At 42.4% G+C, this 21,202-nt stretch overlaps 1 pseudogene; it reads right to left on the bottom strand.

Moving 5' to 3' along the window:
- Positions 1 to 385: 385 nt before the first annotated feature.
- Positions 386 to 16,609, bottom strand: LOC142449283 (14-3-3 protein theta pseudogene; annotated as a pseudogene).
- Between the last annotated feature and the right edge of the window lie 4,593 nt (positions 16,610 to 21,202).

Here is a 21,202-nt window from a genome sequence, read left to right as displayed (position 1 = left end):
AGGGAAGGAATGCAGATATCAAGAAGTTATGCAGAACACTCTTGACTTGTAATTAACTCCAACTTCATATCTTCACAGTAATACAAAACATAGTCACTTGGATAACTGACTCAGATTGCTGTAAACCGGTTTAAATACGTAACAGTTTGGTCCTCTATGTAAGTGTTTGAAAGTTACTGATGTTTATGTGAAACGAAGTCATTGTCTACATTCTACTACATTTATATTTCTAAAGCTGCAATGTGAAAAGACAGTGGATTCCATCCCCATGCATGGGCTTCTTTGCTACAGGAAATCCAAGTGGAATAAGGAATGGAGACATGTACAGAGGCTTCTCCAAAGGGAGAAGGATGACCCCCCACTGTGAGAGGGGTCTCTGTCCCTTCTACAGCTTCACATTCTTCTGTACCGTCTGGTGTCCATCATAATAGGTTGTCTCTAAGGAAAAGCATGATAAAGTGCTGTCTTCATTTAGTTTATCAAGTTCTGCAGTGGCTTCATTAAAAGCTGTTTTAGCCAATGAACAGGAAAGCTCTGGGTTATTAAGGATCTCTTAGTAAAATACAGACAAAAGCCAGCTCCGGGCAGAATGGATGTGTGAGTTGCATCTCTTCCTTGCTTCTATCAAGTGCTTCCTGATAGGCTCTCTGGGCATCATCGTTCGGTCATTTTCGTTCATCACCACATGATACTTCAACAAGGCACTGGAAATAATCTCTTCCTTTTCAGAGAGGAGACCACTCTCTGGCTTAGTTGCCTTGGCTAAAATACTTCTCCAGTAATTCCAGGACTGTGGTGCAGAAGGATGGAAGTTCAGACTCTACTTTCTCCCGGTACTCTTGATTCAGCTTCTTGTCTGAGGTGACCTTTCTTGACTCAGTGCTTGAGATGACCCTTCAGGTAGACCAGTGACCCCTGAGGACATTCGTGTAGGCTGCTGCAAGCAGGCTGCACCCCTGTTAGGTAGCTCGGCCTGCTGCTCCGCCGTGACCCTCATGCAGGAAGACACATTATTGTCCTAGCCCTCAGCCTGCTGGGCCAGCCCCAGCCCTCAGGATTGACCTCTGTCTTCTCCATAGTGGAACAGTGGCGTGCACGGCTTGGGGGGGTGGTGGTGGATAGGCAGAGGGAGGCGGGTGGCTGCGGTACCACTCAGAGAAGGGAGTGGAGAAGAGATCTGGAGAAGCACCTAGAAGGGTGAGAACCAACCAGATCAGGAAGAGCCCCTCCCCCCTCACAAGCCTTACCAGGAGGCCCGCCACTTCCACCCAAATTTAATAGACACTCTTATGACGCCGTGTCAGGGTACCTGCCCTAATACATCATCACGGGTCCGATAGGCGCAATAGTACAGCGATAAGTAAAGATTATAGTAAAGTCATAGAGAGCATGAAAGATAGGAGAGATTGAAATAATGGAGTCAGGCACATTTCATGTAGCATGCTCACCTCAGCCTAACTTGGTGGTCCACATGAACAGAGAAGGAGAGATCTTTATTGCTAACCAAGGCTTTTATATGCTCTGGGGACATGCAAAGTCCCTAATTACAGGTGAAGACATATGTCACAGGAAAGGGTTGTACTATAGGTAATACAGTAATGGGAGGGGGTGATCTAGGGGTATACACGCAATAGGAAGAGGAGGGATTGGGGGCACACATGTGACAAGATGGGTGGATCCTAGATTCAGGATGGCAGCCTAACTTTGGATGTCACTGAGCTGGTTTGACCTGTTCTCTGGCTCACTATAGAGACCATTATCAGTAGGGTGTGAACTCCACCTACAGGAACCAAGCTAATGATCTCAGCCTTTAGGGAGAAGTAGCCCATTGTCCTTAACAGCAGGGAGTGGGCCCTACCTGTGGTGGGCCCAGACAATAGTCTGGCACCTGACTGCCTTCAGGGAGGTAACTTGGCAATCATTTACCATTAGCTGCAAGCAGTGTCCTAAGTCTAACACATACTTGGGGAAGTCAACTTGGGAGAAATCTTTCTGTTTCCCACAATGTTGTTAGGTGCCATTGAGCGGATTCTGATTCATAGCGACTATATGTACAACAGCACGAAACAAACTGCCTGGCTCTGTGCCATCCTCACAATTGTTCTTATTATATTGAACCCATTTGCTAAGCATGATGTCCTTCCCCAGGGGCTGGTCTCTCCTGATACCATGTCCAAAGTACATGAGGCAAAGTCTTACTACCCTGGTCCCTAAGGAACATTCTGGTTGTACTTCTTCCAAGACAGATTGGCTTGTCCTTTTTGGCAGTCCACGGCACTTTCGATTTTCTTTGCCAGGACCATAATTCAAACGCATGGATTCTTCAGTTTTCCTTATTCAGTATCCAACTTTCATTAGCATGTGAGGTGATTGAAATGACCATGGCTTAATTGGGTCAGGTGTACTTTCATCCTCAAAGTAAGATCCTTGCTTTTCAACACTTTCTGCATAAAAGAGATCTCCTGCAGCAGATTTGCCCACTATAATGCATCTTTTGATCTCTTGACTGTTAAGTCCATGCGCATTGTGAATCCAAGCAAGATAAAATCATCCTTGACAGATTCAATCTTTTCTCTACTTTGTTTGGTCTAATGTGAGTATATTTGTTTTCTTTACACTGCATTAAGGAGCGTGGTGGTGGTGGTGGTGGTGGTGGCAGTGGCTTGGTGGTAGATGAGCTACCAATTTCAAGGTCAGCAATTTAAAACCACCAGTTGCTCCTTGAGAAAAAGACAGAGCTTTCTACAACTGTAAAGAGTTACAGCCCATCACCAGCTTTCTTCACCACATTTGCTTATGCACCCACTTTGTCTTCAGCGATCATGTTGGGAAGGTGAACATCACAGAATGTCAGGGTAATAGAGCAAAGTGTTCTCGCATTGAGGGAGGTCTTGAGTAGAGGCCCAGTGTCCATCTACTACCTTAATACTAAACCACTAAATATATGTACATAAATCTATTTCCCCATCGTCATATATAATATATTTACATATGTACATGCCTGTTTTTACACCTCTATAAATGCCCTTTGCCTCCTAGTTCTTTCCTCGAGTCTATTTCCTTTTACTTTCCTCTTGTCCCACTATCATGCTCAGCCTTCATTTGGGTTTCAGTAATTCCTCTTGGTTACATTACCCTTGATCAAGCCCTACCAGGCCGCCTATACCCTCCTCACCATTGATTTTAGATCACTTGTTCCCTTGTCCCCGCTTTCTCCCACCTCCCCCTTGACTATGACCCTCTACTCCCCAGAACCGTTGATCCCATTGCTTTCTCCTCCAGATTGTTTATCCCACCAATCTTATCTAGATAGACCTGCAGAGATAATAATATGCACAAAAATAAGATAGAGGAAAACAACAGAAGCAAGACAGAGCAACAAAAGAAAATAAAACAACAACAACAAAACCCACGACAAAAAAAAAAGCCTGTAAATAGTTCAAGATCTGTTTGCTGACCTTTAGGAGTATTTTCCGGTTGAGTCTGATGGGGTGCTACACCCTGGCCCCACAGTCTATTTTTTGTATTCTCCAGGGACTTCGTTGCTCTGCTCCCTTTGCTGTTTTGTTGTACACCCTTAGTGTTTTGCCTCATTGTGGTGGGGTCAGATCGAGTGCATTTCCCACACTGTGTCTCCAGTGTTGTCCCTCATAGCACTATGGGTCAGTGAGGGACATCGTGTCTCGTGGTGGGGCCGGCCCTGTGGTCCTCTGTGCATTGTCTGCTCTGAGCAGGAATATTCTCTTCAGGGCTTCGTGGGCCAGGATGCTCTCCACTCTCTTTCCATCCCCCTTTGTTTGCTCCCATGTGCTCTGATCAGACATGTCTCTCTCCCTGAAGTGTAGCTTGAGTGCTGCCCTCTGAAGTGAATTCTTCTGGCCAAAAGATATAGCATCTGGGGTCTTAAAGGCTTGAAGATAAGTGGTCATCTAGCTGAGAAGCAACAAAGCCCACATGGTAGAAGCAAACTAGCCTGTGTGATCATGAGGTATCAATAAGATCAGGTATCAGGTATCAAAGACCCCAAATAAAAAATCATATTGTGAATGAGGGGTAGTATGGAATGGAGACCCAAAACCCATCTGTAAGCAATTGAACATCCCCTTACAGAAGGGTCTCAGGGAAGAGATGAGCCAGTCAGGGTGCACTATAGCATCAATGAAACATACAACTTTCCTCTAGTTCTTTAATGTTTCTCCTCCCTCCGCCACCACCCCCGCCCCGCCATCATGATCCCAATTCTAACTTACAAATCTGGCTAGACCAGAAGATGTCCATGGGTACTGATAAGAGCTGGAAACACAGAAAATTCAGGACAGATAAAACCCTTGGGACCAATATTGAGAGTAGCCATACCAGGAGGGTAAGGGGGAGGTAAGGAGAGACAGTGGGAACTGATCACAATGATCTACCTATGACCCCCTCCCAGAGGGATGGGCAACAGAAAAGTGGGTAAAGAGAGACATTGGTCAGTGTAAGACATGACAAAATAATAACAATTTATAAATTATCAAGGGTTTGAGAGGGAGGAAGGGTAGGGGAGGGAGGGGAAAAATGAGAAGCTGATACCAAGGGCTCAAGTAGAAAGAAAATGTTTTGAAAATGATGATGGCAACAAATAAACAAATGTGCTTGACACAATGGATGGATGGATGGATGGATGGATGGATGGATGGATGGATGGATGGATGGATGGATTGTGATAAGAGTTGAAATGTTTTTTTTTAAAAAATTACAGTTCGGGAAACTCACAAGGGCAGTTCTACTTTGTCTTATAGGGTCGCTAAGTCAACATTGACTCCATGGCCGTGAGTCTGGCCTTTGCTTTTTACACCGAGTTGTAATCCACACTGAAGGCTGCACTCCTTGATCTTCCTCAGCCAGTGCTTCAAGTCCTCCTCACTCTCAGAAAGCCAAAGGGGTGTCATCTGCATATCTCAGGTTGTTATTAAGCCTTCCTCCAATCTTCCTACAATGATGTTCAGTGAATTTCAATGGAAATTCAAGACCAGCACAAATTCACATTGGTGGCAGATCAATCCATTACAGTTACAGGTGGGACTCCAGACACAGGAACAGGACCATGACCCTATTCTCCACATCTCAAAGACAGTACTGTATTAGCAAACACGAAACGTGGCACATACTCATTGAATCTGTACAATGCCCTTATGCCATTGGTACAAAAATCATGGCCTTTATTTTTTTCAACAGATGGGAAAATGGAGACCCAGAGAAGCTAACTAATTTGCTCAAGGTCATACAGCTTATCAGAGGAAGCCAGCCTCCAACAACCACAGGGCCAGTAGGTGCAATTGTACAGTGATAATATATGAAGATCATAGTAAAGTCATGGAGGATAAGAAAGATAGGAGAGAGTAAAACAATGGAGTCAGACACATTTTATGGTAGTGTGCTCACCTCCTGTTGATGGTCCACTTGGAACTGGGAGAAGAGAGAGCTCCATGAGAACGTGAATTTCTGTTCTGTCTTTCCCCCCTTTTGACCAGGATTCTCCTATCAACTCTTTGATTAAAATGTTCAGCAAAGGTAGCCAGGCATCATCCAGTTGTGGTCTGATGGCAAAGGATGCAGGTGGTCATGGAGGTGGTCAGCCAACCATCCATCTGCTTCTCCTTTTCCTGTCTCCCCTCTTTCTTTGTTGCACCAGGAGAAGAGAGGCCGATTGATGGGCCTTGGATGATTGTTTGGAACCTTTAAGACGCCAGGCACTATGCAGGCAGAACAAAGCACTAAGCATGCTATTCGGCTAATGTCTTAGTTAAGTCATACAGCTGTAACAGAATACTGCAAGTGATGGCTACAACAAACAGAAATGTATTTTCTTACAGTTTAGAAGGTTAGAAATCTGAGTTCTGTGCACTGACTCTAGGGGGAGGCTTTCTTTCCATCAACTCTGGAGGAAAATCTACCTTCTATCAGCCCAGCTCTCCTTAGAAATCTGCCTCTGTCTTGGCATGAGCCTTCGCCTGTGCCTAGGAGATCCTCAGTGCAGGGCTCATGGTCCAAAGGTCATGCTCTGCTCCTGGCTGTTTTTTTCTGGGTGGCAATCAGGTCCGCTCTCTCTGCTGGCTTCATTTCTCCCTTACAACATAAAGGGTGATGCAGTTCACAACCCAGGAAAATCTCCCTTACATCAAGGGCTGACCTGAGTAAGTGTGATGACTTAAGTAAACGTGATGTTTCCCACCTTCATCCTGCCTCATTAATGTTCCAAACACAACCCAACTATCTTTCCTGTCGCCCAATCCTGCCTCAGAGGAGCCCTGGTGAAGCTCTGGTTATGTGTTGGGCTACTAACCCCGAGGTCAGCAGTTTGAAACCACCAGCCAGGAGTGACAGTGTCAGAAACTGACCAGGGCAGTTCTACCCGGCCCTGAAGGGTTGCTATGAATCAGCATGAACTCAATGACAGTGACTTAGTATAGTTCTTTTTTGTAATCTTGCCCAATATTTGCTTTGATGTTTACCACAGCAGAAGTTAGAGCTTGCAATACATCACACAATGGAGGATCATCATACCATACTGCGAATCGTGACCTATCCAAATGGACACATATTTTTAGGTGGACACAATTTAATCCATGACACCCAACTATCTGACGTATTTTAATGGATTATCTAGGTTAGGCATTACAAGAACCCTTTGAGATAGATACTTTTATTATTACGAGTTTTCAGATAAGAAAACTAAAGTTTAGATATTACTCAAGAGTATTGTATTGGGTATGGGCAGTAGCGGTTCAGTACCCCCTCCATGTGGAACACCTGCACTCAGTTCCCATCCCATGCACCGCCTGTGCAGCTTCAGTGAGCATGACGTCAGCCATGTTTCAGTGCAGTCAACTTTACTTTAGTGCTTCATATGGTTTGCCATTGCTTTTCAGAGGCATGCTTCAACGGTTTCCCTAGAGTTCAGTCAGGAGTTTGGAATATTAATTACCATTCCGACCCTAGGTGAGGTCAACTTGATCCTCCAGTTTCCCCGGTTATGGTACAAGGTTCGATAGGAAGTGGTCATTTGGACAGTGGCCATCAAGATAATTAGTTGTAAAGTTCTTTGTTGTATGTTCACCGTGTTCAATGATGTTTTGTGGTCTGTCATGTCCATTGAAAGTCACAGTCCACCCAATGATTGGTATTATTTGAAAATGGCAGAAATGTTGCTGGTAAACCAAAAGGATGCTAGTGCCTGCTAACCAGCCTTTGTTGTTATAGGATGTCCTGTTAGCCTGGCTTCCTAAGAAGCAGCCTTTTCCTTTCTCTAGTCCACTTGGATTGGTTATTAATCGAGCCCAATCACTCCAGGATACTGGACCCAATATCTCGGGTAACAACTCTAGTGTCCAATGGGGGGCCGTGCTCTGATTCCATTCTCCAGGTGTCTAATCCTGGGAAGAACAGAGAAGAGATAGTGCACCCCTCCTTTGGCTCCGAAGGTCTCTGGTGCCTAGTGTCTCCCTAGAGAAACTCCATGGCATTTGAGGTAAAGACCACACAGAGAGCACTGTTACCTGGGTAAGTAAACCCAGCGCCTCTGGGAGTATAAATCCCCTATTAAAGTTACTGAGGTGTTGATACTTCCTTCCAAGAACAGATTTTAAGTTTTGTGAGGGAGTCTAATTGTGGACCACGAGTAAGTGACAAATCCTGTGAATAGACTGGTACGGATCTAGCAGGGTGGCCTAGAGACAATCTAGTTGGTATCAAGCAGTTGGCAGAGAAAGTTTCTTTTCTTATGCAAAGTTTCTCTTCTTACGCAAAGTTTCTTTTCTTACACAAAGTTTCTTTTCTTACGCAAAGTTTCTTTTCTTACGCAAAGTTTCTTTTCTTACACAAAGTTTCTTTTCTTACGCAAAGTTTCTTTTCTTACACAAAGTTTCTTTTCTTACGCACAGTTTCTTTTCTTACACACAGTCTCTTTTCTTACGCACAGTTTCTTTTCTTACGCACAGTTTCTTTTCTTACACACAGTCTCTTTTCTTACGCACAGTTTCTTTTCTTACGCACAGTTTCTTTTCTTACACACAGTCTCTTTTCTTACGCACAGTTTCTTTTCTTACGCACAGTTTCTTTTCTTACACACAGTCTCTTTTCTTACGCACAGTTTCTTTTCTTACACAACGTTTCTTTTCTTACACAAAGTTTTTCTGAATTTTATTTGTGTTTTGATCCTTATTGAAATTTTCAGATTTTTTCAGTCCTTTCTCTAAAACTACAAATTTCTTGGACATACCCTGTTATATTTTCCTTCCTTCTTATGACCAGGAGCCTCTGAGACTCTAGACTGGTCAGAAAGTTGTGTCCCGTATTTAGTTGGTCTATATAAGCATAGAATTTAAAATGCAAGCCCAGACTATTGAAGAGAAAATGTTGGCCTCTCTGGGTCTTACAGAGCAGAATAGTTGGCAGCCTACCAGAGAGTTCAAGGATCCTTCCAAAAAACTTCTTAGCAAGGTTGGAAGGAAAAATAAACCCGACAGTTCCTCATGTGGTGGTGACCCCCAACCATAACATTATTTTTGTTGCTACTTCATAAGTGTAATTTTGCTACTGTTATGAATTGTCGTGTAAATATCTGATATGCCGGATGTATTTTCATTGTTACAAATTGAACATAATTAAAGCATAATGATACATCACAAAAATAATGTCATGATATATTGTGAAATATTTATTTCTAATGACCAATAAATGAAAGGGCATGGTGTAGCATGGGTAACAGTCTTGAAGCATATTGTAACATGGGTAACAGTCTTCATGCTGGGTCTTGAAGCATGGTGTAGCATGGGTAACAGTCTTCGCGCCGGGTACTCGTATGTGGGTGTATCTGCATGTGGACAGACCGCCTGGAGACAGATAGAGGAGCGGTGTCTCAGTTCCTAAGACCATTGGAAATATGTGTTTTCCAATGGTCTTAGGTGAACCCTGTGAAAGGGTCATTTGCCCCCCAAAGGGGTCACGACCCACAGGTTGAGAACCACTGCTATGGAGGGTGTGTTAGGTTAAGTTTCTAAAGAAACAAAACCATATGTACACACACACATGATATCATGTATACAAGAAATAACTTTATCTCAACAAAGAAGTTTATATCAAGGAAGCAGACCAGCCCTGTCCAACTCAAGTTCATGGGTCAGATACCAGCTGGAGACCCCTCCAGACTCACACAGCTGCCAGCCGATGAAGCAGGAAGGCAAAGTAGGAAGCTAGGAAGTCACAGGTTAGTGAGTGTAGAGCAGTGGTTCTCAACCTGTGGGTCACGACCCCTTTGGGGTCAAACGACCCTTTTGCAGGGGTTGCCTGATTCATAACAGTAGCAAAATTACAGTGATGAAATAGCAACAAAAATAATTGTATGGTTGGGGGGTCACCACCACATGAGGAACTGTATTGAAGGGTCACCATTAGGAAGGTTGAGAACCACTGGTGTAGAGTCAGGTGGGTCCAAGGTTGCTGATAGCTCCCAGGTTTGGTAGGTCAAATGGACTGCCAATCTCAGAGCCAGATTCAGAATCCAGACAAACAGGAAAGTGAAGAGGGGCCAGAGAGGGAGCTCTGCATAGCCTCTCTCATAAAAAGCCCCCTCACCACCACTAAACAAGACGTCATTAAGCTGTGTCCTGACTGAAAGGTGGGACTCCACCCATACCTTCTCAAAGGTGCATCAACTTGGCATAACATCTACTATCACAGAAGGCTAGGCGAGTAGAAACTTTTATACACATTGTAAGATGGGGACTGTGACCTGCAGGAGTCTCAGACGGAGTCCAATAGGGCTCCTTCTAGGAAAGTAGTTCTCTTTTGTGGAGAAGCTGTCTAAAGAAAGGGATACTTCAGGTGCTCTGTAACCAGGTCAGGCCACAACATGAACTGGCTGGATCGGGTGAAGTCGACCAAGAAGGAACCTGGTGACTGTCATGCAGTTTGCAATTGGATTTGTTTTATACTAAGTCGATCCAACTTTACGACTTTGTGGAATGATAAACACAAAGATAAAGGAAGAACTTTCTAGACTCCCTGAAAAGTAATGTAAAGGAAAAGGAGCTATTAGAAAATTCCTGATGAATCCCTGGGATCTCGTTTACTTCCTCCTGTTCCTGGGGCACCGGCAGCAGACCCTCTCTCTCGTCAGATGATGGACAGACAATGGAACACAATGGGTGGTTAGGGTCAGTATGGCTTCCCTGCTCCACACTCAGAATGTGAAGACATTGGGACCTGTATCTTTCTTTTTGGGAGTATACCCTCTCCACCAGGGATAGATTTCTGCCCGAATTGGACAGCTGTAACAGTTTGAGTACACACCTCTCTTCCCTCCTCTGATTTATATAATTGGAAGAAAAATCTCCTACTTACCAGTCTGACCCCTTCACAATTTTGCTACACATCAGCCTACCACGGAAGACTCCCAAATCTCTTAAATGTCCTTGTAATCATGGAGGAATGGAGAATTGTGTTTGTCTAAAGCAAGGAAAAATGCTAAGGAACAGAGTTACAGGACTTTGATGCTAATCGGTTCTAGAAGGAGCTTTGAGATGTGATGCAGTCAAGTTCCGAATCAATTTTTTCTATAAGAAATAACTGAAAATGGATTAATCCATTCTCAACCACCAAGTTTTTACCCTAACCTTGCCTTTTTATACAAAACATTACACAAAAAATTCAAAATAAATAAGTTAAGAGTTAAATAATGTAATTTAAATAAGAAACACAACATTTAAAAAGTTTTTAACAACTACAGTATGGCTCATACTTTGAGACTGGTGAGGATCTGGATCCGTGGACACAGATGTGGAGAGGAAGTATGGAGAGTCATTGTTTGGAAAGGGAATTTCCTTCCATAAAGTCAACTGGTAGCTGCTTTTCAGTTTGTTTGTTTTTTAATACTTTTATTGGGGCTCTTACATCTCTTATCACAATCCATACATTCATCCAGTGTGTCAAGCACATTTGTACATTTGCCACCATCATCATTTTCAAAGCATTCTCTTCCCACTTGAGCCCCTGATATCAGTTCCCCATGTCTTTCCCTCCTTTTCCCGCCCTCCCTCACAAACACTTGATAAGTTATAGATTATTTTTTCCATATCTTATATCCTCCTCTGTCTCCCCTCACCTACTTTTCTGTTATTTGTCCCTCTGGGAGGGGGTTCTAGATTGATCCTTGTGATCAATTCCCTTTTTCTCCCCCCACCCTCCCCTAATCCTCCTGGCATCTCTACTCTCCTTGTTGGCCATGAGGGGTTTATCTGTCCTGAATTCCCTGTGTTTCTGGCTCTTATCTGTAGAAGTGTGCATGCTCTGGTCTAACCCAATTTGTAAGGTAGAGTTGAGGTCATGATAGTGGGGTGAAGGAAGCACCAAAGAGCTAGAGGAAAGTTGTGTGTTTCATCAGTGTTATACTGCACCCTGTCTCATCTCTTCCCTGTGACCCCTCTGTGAGGGATGTCCAATTGTCTGCAGATGGGCATTGGGTCTCCCACTCCATGCTCCCCCCCCCATTCACCTTGGGGATGGTTTTATTCTGGGTCTTAGATGCCTGATACCTGATCCCATTGACACCTCATGATCAAAGTCCTTCCTAGCTAGATGGCAGCTTGTTTATCTTCAGGCCTTTAAGACCCCAGCTATATCTTTTGATAGCCAGGCACCATCAGCTTTCTGCACCACATTTGCTTTTGCACCCATTTTGTCTTCAGTGATCATGTCGGGAAGGTGAGCATCACAGAATGCTGGATTGTCAGAACAAAGTGTTCTTGTGTTAAGGGAGTACTTCAGTTGAGGCCCAATTTCATCTGCAATCTGCAACTTAATTCTTAACATATGGATGCTTTTCAGGAGTTTTTTCCTCCTTTGCCTTTTTCACTAGGACCTGGATGGCTTTCTCTAAAAAAAGAGAAAAAAATCTGTTTAATGTGGTCTGATGCTGGTGTTTCCTTAACTGTTTTCTAAAAGGGTTTACTAAATTATCATCAACAATATCAATAACATGGTTAACCTGTTCCTTATCATGAGGATTCTTCTAAAAAAAAACTTTCGTAGGACTCATGTTTTTTTTAATCTAAAAACAGTACAAAAAGTCCCCCCGCCCCAAACTAAGAAAATTATAGCAAAAAGTCTTGGAACACAGCTGCAAGCAACATGTACTAACAACGTCAAGTAACACCGAGTGACTGAAACCCGAACTACTTTTGTTTACAAAAATCAAGTGCATTAGGATGAATTCTGATATTTTGTTCAAGCTCCAATGAAAAATTTTCTTGACATTTTGCGTCTAAATCCGATTATGTCGAGAACTGATGTGGTCGAGTACCGGGGTTCTGCTGTACATGAGGGAGTCTTTGCTAAGCTGCCCCAGTGGAGGCGGCTCCCTTCCTTGAGCCTGACCAGAATGATATGAGTGCTGGTCATCGGGACAGACTTCTCAGATATTGGGAATATTAAAACACGAGGCACCAAGGTAAGTCAATGGCAGCAAAGTTAAAGAAAGCTTTCTTGGACAGGCCTAGAGGAAATATGGATATAAATTTGAAGGTAACTAAAAACACTCCTTTAATAAACAAGTCTTTCATTGCACAGAAGCCCTGGTGGCATAGCTGGCTGGCTGCAAACCACAAGGTCAGCAATTCAAAATCACCTATGGCTCTTTGGGAGAAAAATGAGGCTTTCTACTTCTGTACAGAGTTACAGTCTCAGAAACCCACAGGGGCAGTTCTACCCTGTTTTTAGGGTCACTAGGAGTCGCCATCCAATTGAAGGCCGCAAGGAGTCCACAGATGATACCCTTGTGTGCAAAATCTATGAGCAGTGAACCAAAAAATGAAAACTTTCTACCGGTAGTAAGCAGCCCATGCGTCATCCTGGCTACCCTGCCTATCAAAGGTTTTTTCCTAGACCTGATTTAGAAGATGCCTTCTGTATCCCACTGGCTGAAGCAAGTCAGCTGAGCTTTACCTTTAAACGGGAGGAAGAGGAAAAAACAAAAACACTGTGCTGTGAGTCCTTTCTCAAGAGTTCAAAACCTTGCCTATAATTTTTAGGCAGGCCCTAACTACGGATCTAGAAAGGTTTTCTCATTTAAAGAGTTGGACAGTCCTCCAATCTGTAGATGACCTTTTAGTAGCCAGCAACTCAGAGACCAGCTCTTTCCAGATTGCTGTGAAAGTTCTAAACTTCCTGGCTAAAGTTGGCAACAAGGTGGCTGTGGGCAAGCTACAAGTCAACTCTACCAGAAACTCGATAACTGGGTTTCTTTATCCTACATGGAAAAAGACAGCTTTTTCCTGAAATACTGGACACTATTTGCAGGCTAGTTCTCCCTCTACCAGGAAACAATTAAGGAGATCTCTGAGCATGGGCGACTTCTGTAGAGTATGGATTCTGAATTTGGGGGTTATTGCCCAGCCCTTGTACCAAGCAACCCAAGAGGCTAAAACAGAGCCCTTTGAATGGACTACTGAATGCCAGAGTGCATTTGTCAACCTTAGAAGCTCAAGTGATGCAAACACCAGCCCTGGAGATTCCAAAGGATCAAAAACGCTGGCCTCTCTGCGAGTGAGCGCAAGGGAGTAGTTTTCAGACAGTCTTGACTAAGACTTTGGGCTCATGGTTTAGACTGATGGCGTAGTTGCTGCAGTGAGCATCATGGCTGCGGTAGCCGTGATTGTTTTTTCTAGACCACTGGACCATCCCAGACACCCTCAGCCAGTCAGTGTGATATTGGAACCAAAGTGGCATTCTCGGGCTTATGTTTAAGAAGCTGACACCAAACCAGACACACCTTTTAGGAAATCCAAACCTTGCCATCCAGGTAGCTCATAGCTAAATGCTGTAACATAGCTTCCAGTTGAACCAGTTGAGCTGGTTGGACATAGTTGCTTTGAGGTTTGGGATAATGTTTATTCCAGCTGCCAGCTGCTTAAACCTGGAAATGAATGGTTCACAGATGGCAGTCAAGGGCAGAGAGGGACATACTAGTTACATAATAGTTCCTCTTTCAGGAACGGTTGATTTCTGATTACTTATAAAATTTCTCAAGTGAACCTAAAGGAACAAGTTACAGTTAAAATTCGAATGGAAGAGCTTGCTGTTGTTGTTCCACATCTGGTTGCTGCTCTTTTATATCTTTATTGGGTCTACACCATCATAGACTTTTTTTGGCCACCTATCAGTTAAACATTTATGTTTCATGGTCATGGACAATAATAACTGATATATCAATTTTCTTCTGGATTTTCCTACGATTATATCTACTACTTCCTGATTCATAAATAAAACCTAGACACTCTACAAAAGTGTTTTGTGGTTTATCTAGTAATAATTCAGGAAACATTATGGCATTTTTAGCAAAGAAATTAAATTTTGTACCGTTTACTTCAATATAAATAAAATGTGAATTTCGTTTTTAAGAAAAAAGATGTGTGCCTGGTGGGGTTTGATCAAGTGCACTGTAGCTGAGAGGAAGTAATGAAAGCCAAATGAAGGTCTAACGTGATAGTGGGGCAGGAGGAAAGTCAAAGGCAATAGAGGAAAGAACTAGGAGGCAAAGGACATTTATAGAGGTATAAATCCAGGCACATACATATGTAAATATGTCTATATATAATGATAGGGACATATATTTATGTACATATATGTTAAATATTAAGGTAGCAGACAGACACTGGGTCCCTACTCCAGTGCTCCTAGGATGATAATGGGAGCCGTTATACCATGAGGTTGGGGGGAAAGAGGGGAGAAAAGGGGAACTGATCACAATGATCGGTGCATAACTGCCCCCACCCCGCAAGGGGGATGAACAACAGAAATGCGGGTGAAGGGAGACAGTGGTCAGTGTAATTTATGAAAATAATAATTTATAAATTGTCAAGGGTTCATGAGGGAGGGTGGAAAACAATGAGAAGCTGATACCAAGGGCTCAAGTAGGAAGAAAATGTTTTGAAAAGGATGGTGGCAAAACATATACAAATGTGCTTGCCACAATGGATGTATGGATGGTTATAAGAGCCCCTAATAAAACAATAGAAAAAAAGAAAGAAAAAAGGAGTGACTGATAATCAATTGTAACACACAATTGGAAATAAAATGAAGAGTCACAGTACACCAGGTAGCAGACGCCCAAAACAACCCAAGACAGAAAGGCCAAGGATGGCCCTTTTCCTGGAGATGAATGGCAACTTGACTTAAAGTTTTTAGAACAAAACAACAAATGGAATTTTTACTTATCCTAGGAGACACATTTTCAGAAAGGGTGGAGGATTAGCATGAAAGGAAATAATTCTAAGTTTTGGGCTGCCTTGAAATATAAGCAGTTCTAATAGATCAAGAAATATCTCAGATTTGGAGAATAAAGTGAAAACTATATGTTACAAGACCCCAGTGAAAGGATTAGGTTAAAAGAATGAACCAAAGCATTAAGAGGCATTAAGGTCAGTGGTGTCAAGCTTCCACGCGGAGAAGTATTGCCATGAGTCTTGCTGATGGTTTATATGCTCCTGAAGGGGAAATCAAAATTAAGCTATTTTGAAATGATTGTACAACTCTTCTTGATTTGATAGATTATACGCCAATAAAAATATTAAAATTTTAAAGCTATTTTGAGATTCTTTTTTTTTTTTTTGCTAAACTGACTAAGAACATTTTTTTAAATTTAATAGATCTTTTTATTGGGGCTCATACAACTCTTATCACAATCCATACATACATCAATTGAGCAAAGCACCCTTATACATTTGTTGTACTCGTCATTCTCAAAATTCGCCTTCTACTTGGGTTCCTGGAATCAGTTCGATTTCCTTTTTTCCCCCCCTCTCCCTCCTTCCCCTACTTTGGGATTCTTTATGGAAGGTCATATTCCTTAATTCCTTACCTGATGTTCACAGTAATCATATGAATATTCCTAAGGATGTTGTTGTGTCATTATATCTGTATTCTCTAACCCAGGTTCTTGAGAGCTTGTTTGGAGGTTCTAGCAGGGGAGCGCAGCTACTCTTACACCCTTGACCGAAGGATGGTCCTTCAGTCCTTTTATCGGGCAAGGTCGTCCTCTTCAACTGAGCGCTCGCAGCTTTGGGAGGGACGCACATGGAGCAGTAAGGGAGGAAGGGGACACCTGCCTTGCCAGCCAGATCAGCTGAATCAACCTTGGCGATCCATGGAGTGACAGATGTTGCAGGCAGATCGGCTTCCCATCCTAACCCAGGTTCTTTCCAGCCTCCATCTCTTCGACCTGGAAATCAGGTCCTGCTTTGAAAGTAGAATTCTCCCTTGCAGCCCAGATAGAGTGAACCCTTCCTTGTCATCTTAACTGCTCAGACAGCCTTTAAGCGAGAAGACAGCAAGCTCTAGATTCACCACACCAGAATCCAGTAGTAGTCGTGTTATCCATACTATGACTATAAATATCATCCAAGAAAGCGACAAGCTCGTGTTGGACTTAAAGCCAATATTGCAATGGGCTTGATTGCTTTTATTGTACTTGCATGTTTGCAAGGGACCTTCCTGAGGTCCCTTCCTGAACTATCCAATCCTGACCTTCCTGAACCTGAAACATCTCTTCTCCAAGAAGAGAATTTGGGGCCAACATGTGGTCAAAAGGCCTGAACATTTCTGAGTTTTGTTTGGGAAGAGGTGTTAGACTTGAATCATGGTTATCATCCTGTTTAAGTGGTGTCTGCTCCCCTCTTGCAGCTCTTTTGAAGTACAGTACTTTCCAATTTATGAAAGGGAATTAGCAGCTGATGCCAGTTATAACTCGGGGCCTAAAATGAAGGCCAAAGTAGAGATACATATTCTATCCAGCTATCTCAGATTATAAATTCTTCTGTGTGTTTTTTAAAATGTCAACATCATGCTTGATTTAAGTGAAATGGTTTACATTGTAGAATTACCCAAAGAATCAACTAAAGCAATGCTAATGTTAAGTTCCCCGTGGGCTGGTTCTTTATTTGTGGCCCTTGAGCCTTCTTTTATGTCTCTGCAAATTCTACAGGATAACCATGCTCCATTGAAAGGCTGGCAATACATCTGCCCTGTTGTCAGTATTTCATCACTAGAGTAACTAAAGAATTAACCATAGGTTACACTTACGATGATCTCCATTTATTAAGTAAGGTAGGATATATTGACCTCTCTATTTTTATCCTAGGAGCCCTGACACATTGTGGTTACTAGTTGGGCTAACTGCAAGGTCAGCAGTTCAAAATCACCAGCCACTCCTCAGGAGAAAAATGGTGCTTTCTTCACCTGTAAAGAATTCTAGTCTAGGAAACTCACAGGGCCAGTCCTACCGGTCCTAGAGGGTTGGCATTGACTCAGTGGCAGTGAGTGATTTTTATGTTACCAGGAGGAGCAATTGAGGCCTATATAAAAACTGATAAAATGGTCCATGCCACAGCAAAGGCCCCGAATGCTACATCTCAAGCAATAACCACTATTAGTTGAGAATTAGGACGTCAGCAAAGTAGTTTTGGAGAATCAAGCCATGATAGATTATTTGCTACTCAGACATAATCATGGATGTTCAGAATTTAAAAGAATATTCTGTTTTCATCTTATTGATAACAATAAATTAATTGAATAGTGAGTAGATCAAGTTAAAGAAGAAATAGAAAAGAAAGTAGAGAAGAATTTTTTTTTGAATGCATGGTTCATGGCTCACCTACAAGTTTCCCAATTTACCCTGGTTCAAAACTTTACTTGTTATCACTTTACTGATCACTTTCCTAGGCATTTTGCATGTTATTATGTCTTGTGTTTTACTGCTTCCAGCGGAGCAGCCGCTCACACACATGCTCTTGCTAGGTGACAGAGAAATGTTGATGAGAAGCCTGAAGTCTTAAGAGGGCGATTTTGATTTTAAGTCAGTCAGGCTTTAGTATAATCAATTGTGCATGGTATTTCATGTAGTTTGTCATTGTTTTACAATATATGCTTCAGTTTTTACCTGAGAGTTCGATCCGAAGTTGGAATGTATTATACCATTCAGTTCTTGTTTGATCCTTCACTGTTCCTGGTTATCATGATAAGGTTTGATAAGAAATAATCATCTGGACAGTGAGCATGAAGACGATTAGTTGTAAAGTTCTTTCACCCTGTTCTAGGACATCTTGTGGTCTTCAATGTGCTGTGAACGTGTAGCTCACCCACATGACTGATACTCTTAGAAAGTGATATCAATGTTGCTTGTAAACTGAAATGAGCTTGAGTACCCGCTAAACAGCCTTTGTCGCTACAGGATGCTCTGTCAGCCTGGCGTCCTGATAAACAGCTATTGTCCTTCTCTGGTCCATTTGGCCCACTCCAACTGCCTGTCCTGACTACAGTGCCCCACAGAACAGAGCAGACCTGCTCTTTTGTGTTTTAGAGGCTGCACATCTTGATGGGACACAAAGCTTCATATTTTTTCCCACAGAGAAATTCATGGGTTTGAATTGCTGACTGTGTGGTTGGTTAGCAGCCCGATGCATAGCCCACTACACCACCAGGGCTCCTTTGGGGTAATGCTACCACCCGTCTATCTTCAAAGGCTTACATATTGCTTTGATGCTGGACAGATTGCAGTGGAACTTTCAGGTTCAGGTGGATTAGGAAGAAAAGCCTGAAATCTGTTTCCAAAATGTCAGCCAGTGAAAACACTGTGGATCTCAGTGGTGCAGTCTGCATCCACACATAAGGGACGATGCATGCAGCACCCAGGCACCAGACAACGCTTCCTTCAGTTCAGTGTCAGATGACCCAATCAGCAAGGTAAACAGGGCTTACTTGGGTTTATTTACTAATAAGTAGTGAACAATGTCAGAATTTTTTAAATTACATTGAAGATTTTGCTTCTAGGCATGGCTAGCATCTATATCTCTATCAATCTCACAACCCCTTCCTACAGAATCAAAGCTTCTTTTCAAATTTAACATCCTTGACAGGGACAAATGCCACATCAGAGATGGTGCTGAAACCTTTGTGAAGTGGTTCCCTACAGACTAGCAAGTGATTACTGAGCTTATAAAGGAATGTGCCCCTGGTTTTGTAGCACAAGTGGTCAACGAAAGCCAGCTAACAATAAGAGTAATGTATATATTATAATAGTAATATATATTTTACATAGATATAAAAATTCCTGGTAATAGTAATATTACCATACCACAATAGTAATATAAATATATAAAAATTTCCTAGTTTCTGTGCCATTAGGGTCTAGAAGCAATGACATTCCAATAGCAATGAACTCGCCTAGCACCCAGCTCTTGGATCTATATATGTGCCCTCAAAACAGAACCTGAGCTCTGTTTGATTCTGAAAAAGAGTTGATTCTAGTTGAATCAGGGAAAATACAAAATAAAACTGGAACATTTTGTTGTGCCAGAAAGTCTTCTTTTTTCAAGGCTAAATGTATAATTGGGGCATGTCAAAAGGCCAGAGGAGTCTGTTTGATGAGGCTCCCGCTGGCCCCAAACGGAGCCAACCTGAGCATCAAAATAAAGACAGTAATGGATTTCTCCATTAAAATGTCAGCTGATCAATGTGGAGGAAGAGATGCAGTCAGAAAGTGACCATTTTACAACATAGTAAAGACTGAGTCAGCAACTATCATCAGTAGATGGCAAATCTAGGAGGGAAGTTTGATGAGGAACAGACCGTTGTGTAGTCTCAAAGTATCTGCATCGCGTGCTTGATGCCAGGGGGCCGGGCGGACACAGGAACACTGACTGAGTACTCAAAGTTACTGTGACATCATCTGCCTTCCTATGTCAGTACCTTACAAGGATACAACCTAATTGATAGAACATCCTGGTGAGGGAGAGATACATACACTGAGTTTAATGATGAGACAATATTAGACCAACCCATATTGAGAAACTTCCTTCCTTCCTTTTTTTTTTTTTTTTGAGAAACTTTCTGTAAAATACTAAGCCTATACTATATTCTTCAATAATAACAATGTTATGAAAGTTAAAAAAAGAGGGTGACGAATCGTGCAGACTAGCAGAGGTGACAGTAACATGACAACACATTGTAATACCTAGCCCTGGCCTAGTGGGGAGCTGGGAAAACAACAACAGCAACAGCGCTAGGGACACCATTTGAGGCCATCAATAAAACTGGAATATGGACCGTAGATTAGAACAAAGTATTACATCTGTGTCAACTTTACTGGATAGGATAACTGAACTGTGGTTCCGAAGGAGCAAAGCAAATCCTGATTCTTTTCCTAAACACATGAACTGTTAAAGATAAAGGCACAGCTATGTACAACATACTCTCAGATGGTTCAGAAAAAGAACAAGCGAAAAGAGGACTAGTAAATGACTACTGTGGATTAAATGGTGTCTCCCCAACTATGTGTCAGAGGAATAATTGGGTGATAAAGATTGGTAAGTGCTCCACTACTAGTTAGCAGGTTGACGGTTTGAATCCACCCTAGGCGGTGTCTTGAAAAACAAGAAAAGCCTTGAAAATTCTACAGAGCACAGGGGCCAGGGGCCATTCAGTGGCAACTGGTAATTGATAAACTGTTTGAATCCCCTTTTCTCACATCCGTGGATGTAATCCAGTTTGGAAGGAGATTTTTCTTTGTTGTGTTAATGAGATCATATCAGTGTCAAGAAAAACAGCCGGTGCTGGGTGTATTTCAACTTATACCAGCAAAGTAGAATTGCCCCCATTGGGTTTCCCAGATGGTAAATCTTTATGGAAATTGTTACCTCTTTCTCCTTCAAAGTGGCTGATGGATTTGAACTTCTGATCTTTCAGTTAGCTTCTGACTGCTGAACACCATCCCACCAGAGCTTTATAATAGTGTCAGATAGGATCTAAATCTAGTAACTTTCGAGTTATCAAGGGAGTAGAATAGAGACAGAGAGATGCACAAAGTAGGGGGACATAGATGCCACGTGAGTAAGCAAGCCTAAGAAACAAGGAAAGCCTGAAACTACCAACGAGGAAGGGACAGACGTGTCCCAGGTCCTGATTCAGACTTCGGCTACAGAACTGTTCGAACGCAAACTTCTCTTTTTAAAAGCCACCTGCTTGTGGTATTTCGGTTACAGCTGCACTAGGTCATATGTCATGAAGACAGTGAGTACAGGTGGAAACATTGGTAGATTTAGGTTAAGCGAATATAGGAATTTTCTTAATTGTTCTCGCAAATGTGCTGTAAATTGGAACCTGTTTTCAAAGTAAA

The sequence above is a fragment of the Tenrec ecaudatus genome, chromosome 5 (assembly GCF_050624435.1).
Source record: "Tenrec ecaudatus isolate mTenEca1 chromosome 5, mTenEca1.hap1, whole genome shotgun sequence".
NCBI lineage: Eukaryota > Metazoa > Chordata > Mammalia > Afrosoricida > Tenrecidae > Tenrec > Tenrec ecaudatus.
Note: the sequence above shows the minus strand (reverse complement) of the source record. Positions and strands in the feature narration are given on the sequence as shown.